The 16,397-nt window shown below is 31.8% G+C and overlaps 1 long non-coding RNA gene across 1 annotated transcript; it reads left to right on the top strand.

Moving 5' to 3' along the window:
* Positions 1-13,021: 13,021 nt before the first annotated feature.
* Positions 13,022-16,170, top strand: LOC147410681 (uncharacterized). Its single transcript, XR_015179059.1, has 3 exons — positions 13,022-13,121; positions 13,850-13,966; positions 15,526-16,170. It is a non-coding gene; the product is annotated as an uncharacterized LOC147410681 (long non-coding RNA).
* The last annotated feature ends 227 nt before the right edge of the window (positions 16,171-16,397 follow it).

Genomic DNA, 16,397 nt, shown 5'->3' with positions numbered 1-16,397 from the left:
GAGCTTGTTTTATGATTATTCTTTTGTTTTTTGTTTTTTTTTTTGTTTTTTTGTTTTTGATTTTTTTATTACTATTTCATTTATTGTGATTGGTGAATTAGAGGATCGTCCTATTGTTTGTTAAACCTTCATATTCAACGGTCATACTCTATGGATTTTTTTAATTTTTTTAATTTTTTAAAGCTCATTCTCTAATATTTTGATAGTCCAGGGCTGTCAAAAAAAAAAAAAAAAAAAAATCTACAAGAAAATATTTGACGGGATGGTCCGTCAAATTTTATGAGACCGTCAAATATGAGCTTTTTTCAGTGTCGGATTCTCTAAATATAATAGTAAAAAAGTTGTACAACGTTATTGCAATATTTATCTGTAAATTCATCTACTATTGCAGCATGAAGCTCACAATCCACTTTAGACTTAGATGCAAGGGGTCTTCCCATAAGAAGCTTGACCAAGATAAGAGGATGACACACTATTAGAAGAATAAATTTCCTTTCACTACGTCAAAATGCGCCATAAACGACTGCCCAAGATAGTCATTTTCATGGAAAACGACTGTTCTAAATGTCACAAAAGCAGTTATTTTAAAGTGAGTCGCATTTTATTTCCGATAGACGTCATCAGAAATTGAATTCAGAAAACTGAATTAATGTCTTGTGAGAAAGTTTTTGGGTCCACCATTCCTACCTAAAGATCTTTATGCAACCGACATATATATATATATATATATCGTGGGACGTCTCAAAAAATGTCTGAGAAACAGATGCGTGGGCTTCGTTGGATTTTGGGATTCTAACGGTCTGGATCGCGTATTCAAGCAAGTGCGGGACAGTTGGGACGTCTCAAGTTTGCTTTAATTTTATTTGAGGTATTTTCAAATACCTCCTTCCATTTTTTATTTATTATTGAAACTCTCTCATTCTCTAAAATAAACTCTCATTTTCATTCTCTCTCACACATGTCTCCTGGTCTATACTGAAATCACAGAGAAACAAACGAAGCCCACGTTCTCACAACTCTCTCTTTCTCTCTCTCTCTCTCTCTCTCTCTCTCTCTCTCTCTCTCAATCTACGGCTTCAAAGAACCGCCCCCCTATAAATTTTTCATTTTCTTCGATTTTTATTGAAGGATTACCCATCAAAGCTTCTTCTTCATCTTCATCAGTGGGTTGGATTTCAAAGTCTTGATCTTGATTTAGACTGTTGGGATGGGCATGTAGCCATTTTCGGTCAAATATTGTTTGTAGCTTTGACATGCAGAATATGAATTGTGACTTAAAACTCTTATACATTGTTCTACTTTTCTTTCAATTTGTGTTGATTTCTTTCTGTTAGGAAAGGTGGTTGGTCTGTTCTGTTGGACTGATTACTTGTACAGGGCAGTACTCATCGCGTCGAACTGAGTTAACCCTTAGAACAACTAAGGCAATTTCAACTACATTGAGAAAACATGCATCTCGTGTGATTGAACCCACGACCTTCAACTTGAGTAAAATAATCACTAGTGTTCTATATATAAATCAATTTAATCTAAGAGTAGTGTTGGTGTTTCCTAGTTTGAGTAAAATAATTGATCTAGAAATAATTAAATATAAAATTGTTCCACCCTAAGAGCAAGATCAGAAGTATGAAATCATATAAAGTAAAGAATTTATTTCTAAATAGATGAATTGAGGCATCTGTTGTACTTGCCATCATAAACGAAGGATATCGAATATGTATCTACGTTTTGCATTTGACAGTGTCTACGTGCCAAACTCTGAATTGAGAACGGAAAAAATTCTAAGCCCCAATATCACAATAAACTCAACTGAGCTTTTCCAATTCTAAAAAATATCGAACCAAAGATAAACAATCTCTCAAAACAATTGAAGATGGTGGATAGCATTCAATATGACTGCAATCTCGTTATAAGAAACAGATCTTCTTCTAGTAGTACTGCCTCTATCTCCACTCATTCTTCCTGCAAATTCAGAGAAGCCAACAAATGGGCTCATTGGTGTTGATGGTGCAGAATTTAACGACACCACTGACTGGGGTGGAGTAGATGATGCTGGAGCAAGAACTGTTAAGGTTAGATCTTCTGATGTTAAATTTGAAGCCTGAAGTGTTAACACCTGAAATTTTCAAAATCATTGCACAACTAAGAGAGAAGTTATCAAATATTGACAAACAATTTTAAATACCCACATCAAGTAATCTCACTGCCTTTTCTCTCTAATGATCTTCACAGGGGCTATTATAGATGTAGCACATCAAAAGGTTGTTCAACAGAAAAGCAAATTAAGAGATGCATAATAGATGCTCCAGTACTCATCATCACTTACTCCTCAAGGCATAACCATCAAGACCCTGATCACATCCATCCCAACAGTCTAAATCAAGAACAAGACTTTGAAACCCAACCCACTGATGAAGATGAAGAAGAAGCTTTGATGGGTAATCCTTCAAAAGAAATTGAAGAAAATGAAAATTTTATAGGGAGCGGTTCTTTAAAGCTGGAGAGAGAGAGAGTTGTGAGAGCGTGGGCTTCAATCGTTTCTCTGTGATTTCAGTAGAGACCAGGAGACGTGTGAGAGAGAGAGAAAATGAGAGTTTATTTTAGAGAATGAGAGAGTTTCAATAAATAAAAAATGGAAGGAGGTATTTGAAAATACCTCAAATAAAATTAAAACAAACTTGAGACGTCTCAGCTGTCCCACACTTGCTTAAATAGGCGATCCAAACCGTTAGCCCCCAAAATCCAACGAAGCCCATGCATATGTTTCTTAGACGTTTTTTGAGACGTCCCACGATCCGCCCCCTATATATATATATATATATATATATATGGGTCAGGTTCAAAGGACAACCATTTCTACACACATATAGACAACGTGTTTTGTCTTATATGGGCAAAAATGTTTGGAATGGACTGATTTTTTGTGAGGATGATCTCTGTGATGAGGAGATCATCCTTGCCAAAAATCAGCTCATTATGAAACTTCTAGACCGTCCAATTTTTGTTGAAAAATTATAGACCGTCCAATTTTTGTAAATCAATTTTGATGGGGTTACAAGTTTTGGAATGGGATGATTTTTTGCCAGGATGATCCCCTCATCACAGAGATCATCCTCACAAAAAATCAGTCCATTCCAAACATTTTTACCCATATAAGACAAAACACGTTGTCTATATGTGTGTAGAAATGGTTGTCCTTTGAACCTGACCCTATATATATATATATATATATATATATATATATATATATATATATATATATATATATGATAATTTCAACTTCATTAGTGATATCTGTAGTGGACTTCATATATAAACATCTCATGTATGTTTTCTAATTGATGAGATATGCCTTTACATTTATCTTTGTTGAAAAAGAAACCAAAAATGATCTATGTGCTATCGCTTCAACCTCAAGTCAGAAACTCTTGATTTTCTTGCAAAATTCCCTAAATTTCAAGTTGTTCAACCTCTAGGGTAATTTACTTTTAACTCATTCTATCCACCATCTTCGACCATTTGGGAAATTACTATTTACTTTGAAAACATATGATTACCACAAGTATTCATCAAGATGTGTTTAAACTTTTGAAAGTCAACAAATAATGCAAACAAATACAATTTACTTTTGAAACTTTTAAAAGTGTTTGGATGCAGAAACTTAATCAGATGCATATGTGATTATAAGCTTTTGCTCGTTCGGGTAAAGAACATTCTCCAGGGATCCATTCTCAAAACATTGACAAATTAAGAAATTATAGTATGCCTATTGTAACATCAATCTCCCTCTTTATCCTTTCCCCTAAAGCCTTTCCCTATCAAATCTTCTTATACCACCATTGCTGCAGCTGTCATCGACAACAAAACTACCATCATTGTCATAGTGCAACTGTAGCAACTAGCTACAACCGTCATCATTATCGTTATCTTCGATACTATTGTCACCATCCCATTTTTATCGTAATCACATGAACATCACCACCACTATAGAAACTCTAATTCCACACAAGAAAAATAAGATATGATTCTATAAAAGAAAAAAAAACTTAACTAACCTGAATCATATAAATTACATCTTTAACTTAGATCTTCAAACTTATAATGACTCGACTTTGTACTATTAATGCACTTACTGAAAATCAAAAAAAATATTCAAAATACGGAAACTTTCTAAAAATGGTAATGGTTTTAATATCTCTAAGACTTCTCTAAAACTATAACACTTAATAATGATCTTCTAAAAAATTTTGAGCTGAAGAAAAAAAAACCAAAAGCATTAAAAATAAGTTGGACTGTAACCTTTGGAGAAGCGTGTTCTCTCTCACTTTATCCCTCTTTCAATTCTCAACTGTGGGGTATTGCTTTCTTAACCAGAGTGGCATATCCCTTATTTGCGAGCCAAGTCGATGCAAGGGTGAGGGTAGTTATGAAAAATGGAAGTTGGTTTGTGGGTGAGTCCGTTTCTAATAGAGTGAAAGAGGCTTTAGACATCCTAAATGATTATCCTTTTCCTAAATGTCTTATTGAGGATAAAGTGATATGGAAACCCACAAACAATTGCTTCTTTTGCTCTAAAAATGCGTTCTTGGCAATTCATGGGAAGAGACCAAAAGTGGATTGGAAAAATGTTTTGTGGAATAAATGGAGAATTCTGAGATATTCCATGATAACTTGGCGTGCTTTACTTACGCGGTTTTCAATAGTGGACAATCTAAACAATAGAGGATTTCTTTTTGTGTCACGGTGTTTCCTATGTTTTAAAGCTTTTGAATAGTGTGATCACATTTTCTTTTAATGTGAGTTTTGCCAATGATTATGAAGAGCAATGCTTTTGAATTTTGGAAATAGTAGAACTGGAGTGAGTACATCTTGAGAAGAAGTTTTGGTAATGACGAGTGTTCGGCTTCCAAGCAAGGAGGTGCACAATATGTTGAACTTGAGCTTTTGTGCTCTAGTTTATCGCTTGTGGAGAGAGAGAAATAGGAGTATTTTTTAGGGTATGGAAAATGATAAATTTTATATCCTTCAAAGAATTGGAGAAGATGTTAGGGGCATGTTTGAGGGACTGGAAATTAAAAATGATCCTAATGAAGGGATTTGGCTCTTTTTGAAGAGTTAGAATTGCTTGGCTAAATGTATGAAAAATGTTTCGAAAAGTATACTTTGGTATTGTCCACAAGAAGCTGTTGTGAAGATTAACATGGAAGGTTCGATGTCGGCTATAGGGGCAGGTAAGGGATTTATTGGTAGAAACCATGAACGAATGATTTTGTTTGCAGATTGGTCATCTTTGAATAAAAATAATATCGTTGTTATTGAGTTATGAATAAAGGAGGCCATCCTGTTTGCGTAACGGAAAGGGTATATTAAAATCCAGATTTGTTTGGAATCAATGAACGCCATTAGTTGTTTGAATAAGACGATGATCCCATCTTGGAGGTATGATAGTTGTTTTGGCACGATCGTTTCAAGATAGTTGTTTTCTTTTCCATTGGGAGCAAATAAATAGAGTGGCAGATTTTTTGGTAAGGCTTGGAGCATGAGGGAATGAGTTTTCTTTTTTTCTTTGTCATCAAAATGTTTTGTGAAAATTTTTCTTAGTTCATCAATCTTACGATACAGAAAGATCTTTAGTGGACTTGTATAAAAACATTCAACTTGGTTAGTGAAATCTTTATATAAAAATCTCTCCCGATTTTTCTAATTGATTTTGTACCCCTTAACATTTATCTTTTCTAGAAGATTGAACAAAAATGATATGTGAGCCCTCATTTTCAATCTTAAGCCAAAATTATTTGATTTTTCTTCCAAAATTCCCTCCTATTCAAGTTGTTCAAACACTGGGATAAAATTATTTTTAGCTCATTCAATTTATCTTCTTCAACCATTTGTAGAATGAAGATCATTTAATTTCTACCAAAAATCTTTGACCTTCAACTTCCACAAAACCTTATCTTGTTAATTATTGAGGTTTGAAGGTCAAAATTCTTACTCTAGTGGTTCTGGATCATTAGGGATTTTGATTGGCTAGAGACTGAAGATAAGGGCATTTCGATCATTCTATGATAGTTCTTTTGGGTGACCAATATCAAAGTTATATATAAATCTTGAAAAGAATGGTTTAAACTTTTGAAAATTAACAAATTATGCAAACATTAACGAAAGTGCATGTTTGGATGCAGAACCTTTGTGTATTTTATATCAAAACTCTATTGGACGCATACATGGTCATTAGTCATAGGCTTTACTTTTTTAAATAAGGAATATTCTCAAGGGATCCCAGTCTCAAATGTTTGATAAATTAAAATATATATTAAAATGCCTATTTCAACATCAATCATCCTCTTTATCCTTTCGTTTAATAAATCCTTTCAATATGAATTGTTGCTACACACCATCATTGTCATTGTCTTCTATCACCTTTCATCTTTTCTTAATTGTAGTCCATGAAAACATCACCATCACCTGGAACATCTGCTACCAAAAGAAATTTAAGAGAAATGATTCACTAAAAATAACAAAAAAACAAAACTATGGTCCCACTTTGTACTATAAATGCACTTATTGAAAATTACAAAACTTATTCAAAATAACGTAACTTTCTAAGATATCTTTAATCTTAGAATACTTAGGCCCTGCTTGATTGCGTTGTAGACAAGTGCAAACAAAAAGTTTACGTTTGTTTACGGGATGTGTAGTGCTTGGATGCTAAAATTCTAGTGGGCCCCACTATAAAGCAATACAAAACTTAATTAAAATTACAATGAAATCTCCGTAAAGTGTTGCGGAGGAAATACCTCCACAAAAATTTAAGTTATTTTAAGTTTTCTCTTTCTCTTTTTCTCTAATTTCTTAAACTTTTCTCTCTCTACTCTCTAGTTTTCCCCAACTTTTAAACATTACCCAACGTTAATATAATTATTATTTAAACAAAAAATCGTGGGATAGAATCCTACTTGGAGCTAATTTCTATTTATATTTTAAAATTAAAAAAAAATGAGGTTTTTAAATATTGATGTTTTTTATTAAATATAAGAAAAATGAGGGATAGAATCCTACCTCATTAATTTATATTTATTTTTTAAATTAAAAAAAATTGTAATTGTGGGTTAATAGTCTTACTTGTGTTAATACATATTTATTTTTTATAAATTAGAAACAAATTATTTTTCATTAGATGTAGGGTATTAAAATGAGTTTGCGGAGAATATTGACATGTTTGGGGCAATGCAGTTTCGTTCCAAAATGGAAAATTAGCAAGTGGAAGTTCGTATCATGTAGTAGATGTTTTAAGGTAAATTGTAGCTGATTAAAAGAGATTTTGGATTTATATTATAACCATGGCTTAAGGAGAATAGCTTTATATGATCTATATGGAAATGCTTTGTCTATAATTTTTCGATTTGCTTTGAAGTGATATGTAAATACTTATCATTTTTTATTTAACTTTAAACAAAGTTTTAAAAAGAAAATTAAATTATTTTTTCAGTTTTTTTTTGTTTGTTTGTTTTTTTTTTTTTTTTTACGTTTACGTGATAATTAAGCAAACGTAAAATTTTGCATTGGATACAGCCAAGCACTCCAATCACAAAACTATGTACAATTCAATAAACACAAAATTTTGTGTTTGTGGCACTTTACCTTGCAAACTAATGAAAATAAATCAGATGCGTTAAAATAAAATTTATCAAAGAATCTGGATCATATACACTCTGGGAGTAGAGTTAAAACTCATATCTCTCTCACATTAAACTCGAAAAGTATATTTTAACACTCAAAACAATTACTTTTTTTCATGTTCCTTAACATACCCAAGGGTTTTTAATTGTTGTACTTGTTACACTACTCGTTATAAATTTTTTAAATTAATATTGTAATAGTCATTTTGATTGATAATCTCGAAGTTATAAATGAGATGTGATTCCAAAATAAGGATTTACTTTCTTCTTCTTCAATTTTTTATTTTTATTTTTTATTTTTCTTTTCTAATTAAAAGAAACAGGGGTGTCAATGGTTCGGTTCCTAAGGAGCTTAGGCCATAATCATTATATTTAATTCGGTTATGGTTTTTTTTTGCTTTTGGGTTCGATTCCAAAATTAATGGAACCGGAATCGGTACCACAAAAAAATATAGGTACCCATCAGTTCTGATTCTCAAGATCAAATTAATAAAAAATTATTTTGAATCAATGTAAAACATTTTTCCGTTCAAAAAATTAACATATTATCTCCAAAATTATTAACTTACTTATACTAAAAATATAAGTTACTGAGTTTTTCAAAAACTAAAAATTTATCTTATTTAACAGGAATAAAGTTTTAGAAGATATAATTCATTTTAAGGCCCAATCAATAATTTATATGAAAATTGAAGAACTTTATATAACATATATGCATTAATTTTGAACTAAAAGGATACCTTAAATTTATATTATAAAAATAAATGGGCTCCAAGTACCCCACGGGTACTCGTTGGATAGAACCGTTAGGTTTTGGCTCCTATCGATTTTGTTCCATTTTCGACCCAATCCTTATCGATTTTCGATAAAAAAAAAGGAACTAGAACTGGGGTTTTCGGTTCCGATTCAATTAAATGGGTACCCATTAATACCTTACAAAGCGTTTACGACTGAGATAACTCATACTGTGACACAATGTAAATAGAGTTAACAAACGATGATTTAGATGCAATTTTGTTTCCATTTAACCGTAAACAAGAAGTCAAGGTTATTTTGGCTATTCAAAATTTTATACTTTCATGAAATCCATTTCAATTTTTCCCTAGTCCTCGAATTTCTACCAAGGAAGACGTCTAGTCCCCCAAAACCACCAAGTTAACTTGTCCAAGTCATCTCATCTCAAATGAGATAAATCATTAAATATAATATTAAATAATTAATATCTTCAAATTGATGGGGTCAATTTGTTACATAGCATACTCAGAGTGGATCCTAACCATATCAATTTTGGCATCCAAAAATAGGGTCCAATGCCATATGGTTATAAAGGTAAAAATTCTAAGAATTGAATGTTAGTTTTAAATTTGGGAGTTCCGAAGTCATCCACTTTCAACACCTTTGATCAACTTCAAAAAAGAATTCATTTTTGGAATATTTTTATATTGGATTTGAGTTTTTTCACAAAATATAGAAGACTGGTGTTGGATTGCCAATTTAATAATCTATATAGTTCACAATGAGCCTTAGTAAGATTTTAAAGCTCACTAAGTCATGCTAACCTGGTTTATAGAGTAAGGTAACAAAATTGATAAAAGAAGGGAATTTTTGCTAATAAAATTGCAGTAGATAAGTCTGCCCGATAAATCTCTGTTTTTGTATTTTTGTGTCACCACAGAAATCTTCTCTCTCCTTTATATGACGTGCCACATTTATAGTAAATTTCCTCTAGAAAAAAATCCCACAAAAATCTCATCCTACCTTTTTATATAAGGAAGCTTTGGGATCCACCAAAACCCTAACCAAAACTCTCACTACAAAATATGAAGTTATTGGAGGCGGTTTTAAACTACCTCCAAAATCATGAAAATTGCCTCCAATAAACACAAGGGTGGTTTAGTCATATGCCTACTATAGTGGTGTCACCAATAACTTTTAGCAGCCAAGTAATGACGGTTACAAAACAGCCTCTTATTCTAATTATTTAACGGTTGTTTTAAAACCGCTTCTAATGTATGTGATTTAAGGACGGTTTTGTACCATTAACGACTGTTGTTTTCAAGATGTTTGTTATATTTTTAGAGGTGGTTTATAACCGCCTCCAATTGTGTTTTTAAAATTAAAAAGATAAAGAATACCCGACGATTAAAAATTAGCCCTAATCTCATTTTATTTATTTTTAAATAAATCTTCTTTTAGGCGGTTTAAAACCGCCCCTAATGTTGTTAAATTTTTTTATTAAATTTTTGTTTCTAAATAAAACCTACACATATATAAAGAAAGAGAACTGCTATTGGCTCCCCAAATTTCAATTATCACACTTCAATTTCTTCAATTAATTATCACACCACAATTAGAATAAAACATAGCATTCACATTACAAAACATTATCACACTCCGTTTAAACAATTTCACTAACTAATTTTAAATAGCCACACTATGTCAACTAAACAAGCTTTTTAGTTTTCACTATAAAAGTATATAAAAGAAATAACATCCAGCAAAAAAACAATTATTAATGCCACGTCAACTTAGAATCTTAAACTATTTACCTTGGAATCCTAAGTTTTTTTACTTTCACCTAAATACAAGCTATTTAACATGATTGAGGCTTGTAGAGCCCACACGATTGCAAGCATAATTTGTGCTTGAAGCAACATTTGAAAATTAAAAAAATAGTGCTTTAATGCTCTCTTAATATCTGGAAAATATGTGAATACTAAGCAAGATTGACTCGTCGCTTAGAACAAAGAATACAATTCAATGACAAGAAAATATCAATGCATATATGAAGTAGTTTAGAACCTCTTAAAATGGAGAACTCCATGTGCCTCATTTGACATATGCAAAGCAGCAAATGTTAGCTGCACAATTTGAACAAAAATGCACCCAAGATAAATTGTAAGAAAATAGAAATTATATTCTAATAGATAGTCACCAAAACATGAAAGCAGTAAGAGTACATTATAGTGCAAAAAGATTGCCTATGTACCCTAGTAATAAACCTTTCAACCAACAATACCTATGCAAGAAAGTACTTTGGCACTAGTAGCAGGTTAGCTACGGTGGCTATGGAAAGACAGACAACTATCATCAAAGCCACAAATAAAAAATTCAATATATCATCTTAAACATCAGTAGGCCTCTCCCCAAATGTAGTAGATCCATAGTTGTATACAGACTACCGAGCACCTATAAAAAAATTAGCTTCATTCTACCACTCCCAAGTTTTAAGTCTTCCTTGGTCTTAGTACCTTTTGATGGAAAGCAAACTAATATTTTTAGTTTCTGTCTATACAATGCTACTTGCAAATTTAATTTCCTTGAAAAGTAGAATGAACTTAATATTAATAATAAGAAAGATCATAATAGAAAAAATCATACAAGTATCCACATTTCTTATTTGTATTAGCATTGGTATCTTATGTTGTCAAAGGTATGAAACCATGTACTAGTATACCTCAAGAGACTCCCAAGTGCTTCGTCCAATTTCGATCTATTGAACCCATTGCTAACTCAAGTTACGGATATCTTCCCCCTAACCCACAATCTCATTGCTAGACATACTTTCACCTGAACAGGCGGTTCCAAACCCCTTCCTTGGCCCTTGGCAATCATTCCCAGGATGAACTGGTTTATGCTTACCTCCAAGTTCAGCTTTGAAAGACAAATAATAAGAAGACATAGTGTGTTCTCTCAAAAAAATTCATGCGTCAATTGTGCAAAAGCTTCTAAAACTGGCTCTAATTCGCTATTGCCATAAAGAATAACCTTTAACTCCCGGATAAGTTTACATAGTTTTGACAACTGGAGAAGAGACAAAATGTCAACAGGAAACAATCTCGATTGTGGAACTTCAACATACTTATAAATTAGCATGGAAGAGATATATAATATCAGCATGAACAAATTCACGAGATTGCACCACGTATTGATCATGAAATGTGCATCTCATGAACTTTTGAAAGCAAATTAAAATTTTTTCTCTCTTTTACATGGAAACAAAATAGAAACTAACCAGAATAGAGAGCTAAATTCCTAATAAAATAAAAAGTTAAGAACAAATCTAACTAATGCCGCATGCATAATTAGTCCATCAAACATTTCCTTAGGAAACTTAGAACCATAATTACTATATTTAATTCGGTTATGGTTCTTTTCGGTTCCAGGTTCGATTCCAAAATTAATGGAATCAAAATCAGTACCACCAAAAGACACAGGTACCCATGCCGATTCTCAAGATCAAATGAGTACAAAATTATTTTGAATCATTATAAAACTTTTTTCCTTTCAAAAAATTAACATATGATCTCCAAAATTAATAACTTAGTTATACTAAATATATAAGTTAATGAGTTTTTAAAAAAAGTAAAAATTTATCTTATTGAAAAGGAATAATTTTTTAGAAGATATAACTCATTTTAAGCTCCAATCAACAATTTATATGAAAATCAAAGCACTTTAATTTTGATCTAAAAGAATACCTTAAATCTATATTATAAAAAGAAATGGCAAAATAAATGGGTACCCATTGACACCTTACAAAGAATTGCTTAAAAAAACGTTCTAAACCAAGATAACTCACAATGTGACATAATGTAAAGAGGAAAGAAAGATGATTTTGATGGAATTTTGTTTCCATTTCACCTTAAACAAGAAGTCAAGGTTATCTTGGATATTCAACATTTTATACTTTCACCAAATCCATTTCAATTTTCCCTACTACTTGTATTTCTACCATGGAAGACATCTAGTCCCTCAGTACTGAGTTGACTTGGCCAAGTCATCTCAAATGAGATAAATCCTTAAATTTAATATTAAATAATTAATAAATTCATTTATAATCCTAAAATTATAATTTATTTTATTTAATATAATTGATAAAGTTATGTTCAACACACAAGATAGTGGTCGTATTTTACAATCATTGTGTAAAAAATAGGAAAAGAGCACAAAAAATTTGAAGAAAAGTTGGAGAAAGCTTTGAAAAGTTGAATACCCAAAACACCCCTTAGTTCTTGGTTAGTTGAAACAAAATCCCATCGAAATCTTCCTTTTTTTACTTTTATATGATCTGATGTGTCGTAGTTATAGTAATAATTTGGCCACTTACACAAAATCCCACCAAAATCTCATGCGGCCTCTTCATATAAGGAAGTTTTTGTTTTTTTTCTCACCACCGAAATCTGCCCTTCCCTTTATATGACGTGTCACATTTATTGTAAATTTTCTCTCGTACAAAATCTCACCCTACCAAAATATAGGAAGTTTTGGGATCCACCAAAACCCTAACTCATTTCCTATAAATATCTCATATCTTAACCCTAAACCCTATCTCATTTCTTTTTTCTATCTTAATCGCTTTGGTTATCAAGTAAAAAACAAAAGTTTTTCATTGTCCTTTGGAGGCTCGCGGTCAACGAACGAGTAATTTTTCCATCCATGGTGAGATGTTGTTTTGCTCTGGTTTGTGTGATGGCTTCTTGTACTGATCTTTTCTAGTCTAAATATATAAATGGTTGTATTTCGTTCACTTTTATTTAATTTAGTTCATAATTTCTCAAAAAGCACGCTCGTTAAATGATCTTTTGATGGTATTCATAGTTGTTAATTTTTTTTTTTTTTTTAAAGAAAAAAAATTATATGTGGAAATATCTATCTAAGATGTCTTTTAGTATTGCTTAGTCCCTCTAGTTTTTGGGTAGGGTTAAAGGCACCCCAATTACCAAGGGCACCCTCACACCATAGCCAATGTTTTTTTTTTTTTGTATTATTAGATTAGAAGTTTTGGAATAGGCTGATTTTTGGTCAAGATGATCTAAAAATCAGCTTATTCTGAAACTTCAAACCCCATCAAAAATTGCTGATTCACGATTCTTCAACTTGTTTCGATGGGATTAGAAGTTTCAGAATGGGCTGATTTTGTAGGACGATGATCTCCTAACCTTAGAGATCATCCCCACGAAAACCTGCTCATTCCAAATCATTCAAGTCATATAACATAAAACAATTTTGCTGGTGTGAGGTGCCCTTGGTAATAAACTACTCCTAGTTATTTTTTATTTATAATTTTTAATCATGGACTTACTTCAGCTTTTAAAATTTTTTTTTGCCATCTTATTTTACTTTTTCATTGTTGAAAGTATTATCTTTATTAAATTTTGTGCTTGTAGTTCTAGTTCAATTGAAGAATCTCCTAAAATTTTCGCAAGCTGATAGAGGTTAATTGCATGATCTCCATTGCAACCATGAGGTCACTGGTTCGATCCCACTATAGTCGAAAACTAAAGGTCAGTTGTTACTGTTCCTTTCATTTAAGTTCTGTTTACTTGGTTGCAGAGACAAAAATGGAAAACACTAGTTACGACATCGTCCTTATGTCAGAGTTTTTGTAATTTTTAGATAGAAAGTTTTTACGTTGTAATTTTTCTTTTTCCTTCTAACGTTATCATAGTCTGTTTTGTTAACACTTTTGAAGTTTGAATAGAGGTGTTCCACTTTTAAAATTCATACTTCAGAAGTTTTACTTCCATTCATTTCGTTTTAGATTTCAGTTTTTAGAATCAAAATTCAGAAGTTGTTGAACTAGTGATAGGGGACGTTGGATGCAACTTTTGAAGTTTGATAACTACTCTCTAAACTTTAGACTTAAAACTTCAAAAGTATTACAAGACATAGCCATAGTCTAACCATCTAGAAAACAATCTGATCAATAAACAATCTTAATTAGGGTAACTAGGGTTGTGAGTCAAGCGGACTGATCAACTAACAAAGTTCGTCAAACAAGGGCTATGGTTTCGATCTAAGCCAAACGTAACAATAGATCAACTTGTAATTCTCAAGCCCTAGAATTCTAGTCAACCTACTCATATTTGGGGTTTTATATGCTTACGCCTTGTAATTATTCCCTCTGGTAAGGCCAATACAGATATCCTAGTAGATGATCTAACTAAACAATGAATCCTCTACACCTTAGAGATCATCCTCACAAAAATTCAATTTCTCTATAACATATCTCTTGAAAAATTGATTTGAAGTGTATTCAACATTTACTCTAGGTTTACCTTTTTCAATAAGTATTGTATGATAAATAATTTTTTTTTACTATATGATAAACATGTCTTATTTTCTTTGATAATGAACATAATGGTGAAAAATGAGAATAACTCACATACATGTGGATCCCAAAAAATTTAGTAACTTATGTTGGTCAAAATTGGGAGAAAAAAAAAATTTCAACTTTGAAGCCCTAAAACAAGGCCCAAGCGTAGACTAGGGTTCAACCAGTTATGGGCCTAATGGCTCCCACTTAATTAGATGCCAATCAGTCATGCAAAATGAGAACTGGAGTTGGTTAACTACAAACTCCCTGGAGTATAGGATAATGTAATAAAACCGTTTCTAGGACTTTTGGATCCAAGTTTTGGTTCTTGATGGCGCAGTCGGACATATTAGGTCTGGCTGAGGTACAAAGCAGACTCACTAAAACGTAAAAGCATAAGCTATAAAACCCCAACAAAAGGAAAACTTTCTCCTTAATTTTTAAAGCAAAGCATATAATTGATTCAAATTTTTTGCTAATTCAAATCTCTTTTATTCCATTTTATGCATTTGGTTTTTTAATTTTATTTAATATTTTTTGGTGATTTATTATTTTGTAACAACCTGATTGATAATATGCCTATAAGAAGAAATTTCCATCATAGTAAACCATGAATGATCTACAATGCAACAATGTAATTCATTGATAAACATCTATTCAATAAAATTCCTAGGAGAAATTGTTGTTTACTTATATATATATGGCATGAAATCTTAACTAAATGAATTAGAGTATTGTTTTGAACAGGGTTTTTGGACTCTTTACGTGTGGTATTGGATACCATCTTACATTGGTAATAAAATGTTCAGTGACAATGAAGGAAGATTGGAGAGAATATATTGTCCAAATTTTCCGATTTTAGGAGATGATAGAATTAGTTGCTTACCGGATGAAATATGCGGTCACATTATCTCCTTTCTATCACACAAGGACGGTGTCGTAACTAGTGTTTTATCTAAAAGATGGAGATACATTTGGGCTATTTACAAGAATGGAACTGAAAAGGGAAACGTTCTTGGACTTTGTCAAGCGTTCACTTTCTCTACATGCTGGATCAAATATACAAAAACTCAGAATCTCATTTGATTCCTTTCATGCAGAAACCCTTACCTACGGTAAACGAAGTTCAGTTCAAACCACATACTGAAAAGGGAAAAAAGATTATCACCGATAATCTTTAAGATAACTTGGGCAAATCATACAAAATAGGTAATGGAAGCAGTTTTGATAGTAGTGATTATGCAACAGTTATTCTCAGTTCTTTATGTATCTTAGGATTATTGTGCCTATGACATATATAGGGGATTGCTTGTAAAATACCAAACAATTTTTTTTTTGTTCTTTTTTTGTTTCTTCTTTTGTGTACTATTGGATGGATATAATTAAATTATGAAGCATGATGTAAATATTTTCATTTCATTCAATAAAATTTAATTCATTTAGGGTCTTTACCATACAAGAGTTGGGCAATGTTTGACAACAAAAAAAAAAAAAGACGCATTATATATATATCAAAAAGGGTGGTGTTCGAAGGTGCCCTAAAGAGAGCAAAACATTGTGCCCAATTTTTTTTCAATGCATGGGTTAGAAGTTTTGGAATTGGCTGATTTTTGGTGACG

Source organism: Akebia trifoliata, chromosome 1 (assembly GCF_017979445.1).
Source record: "Akebia trifoliata isolate Shusen 1 chromosome 1, ASM1797944v1, whole genome shotgun sequence".
Lineage (NCBI taxonomy): Eukaryota > Viridiplantae > Streptophyta > Magnoliopsida > Ranunculales > Lardizabalaceae > Akebia > Akebia trifoliata.
This window is presented reverse-complemented; position numbering and strand designations above follow the sequence as displayed.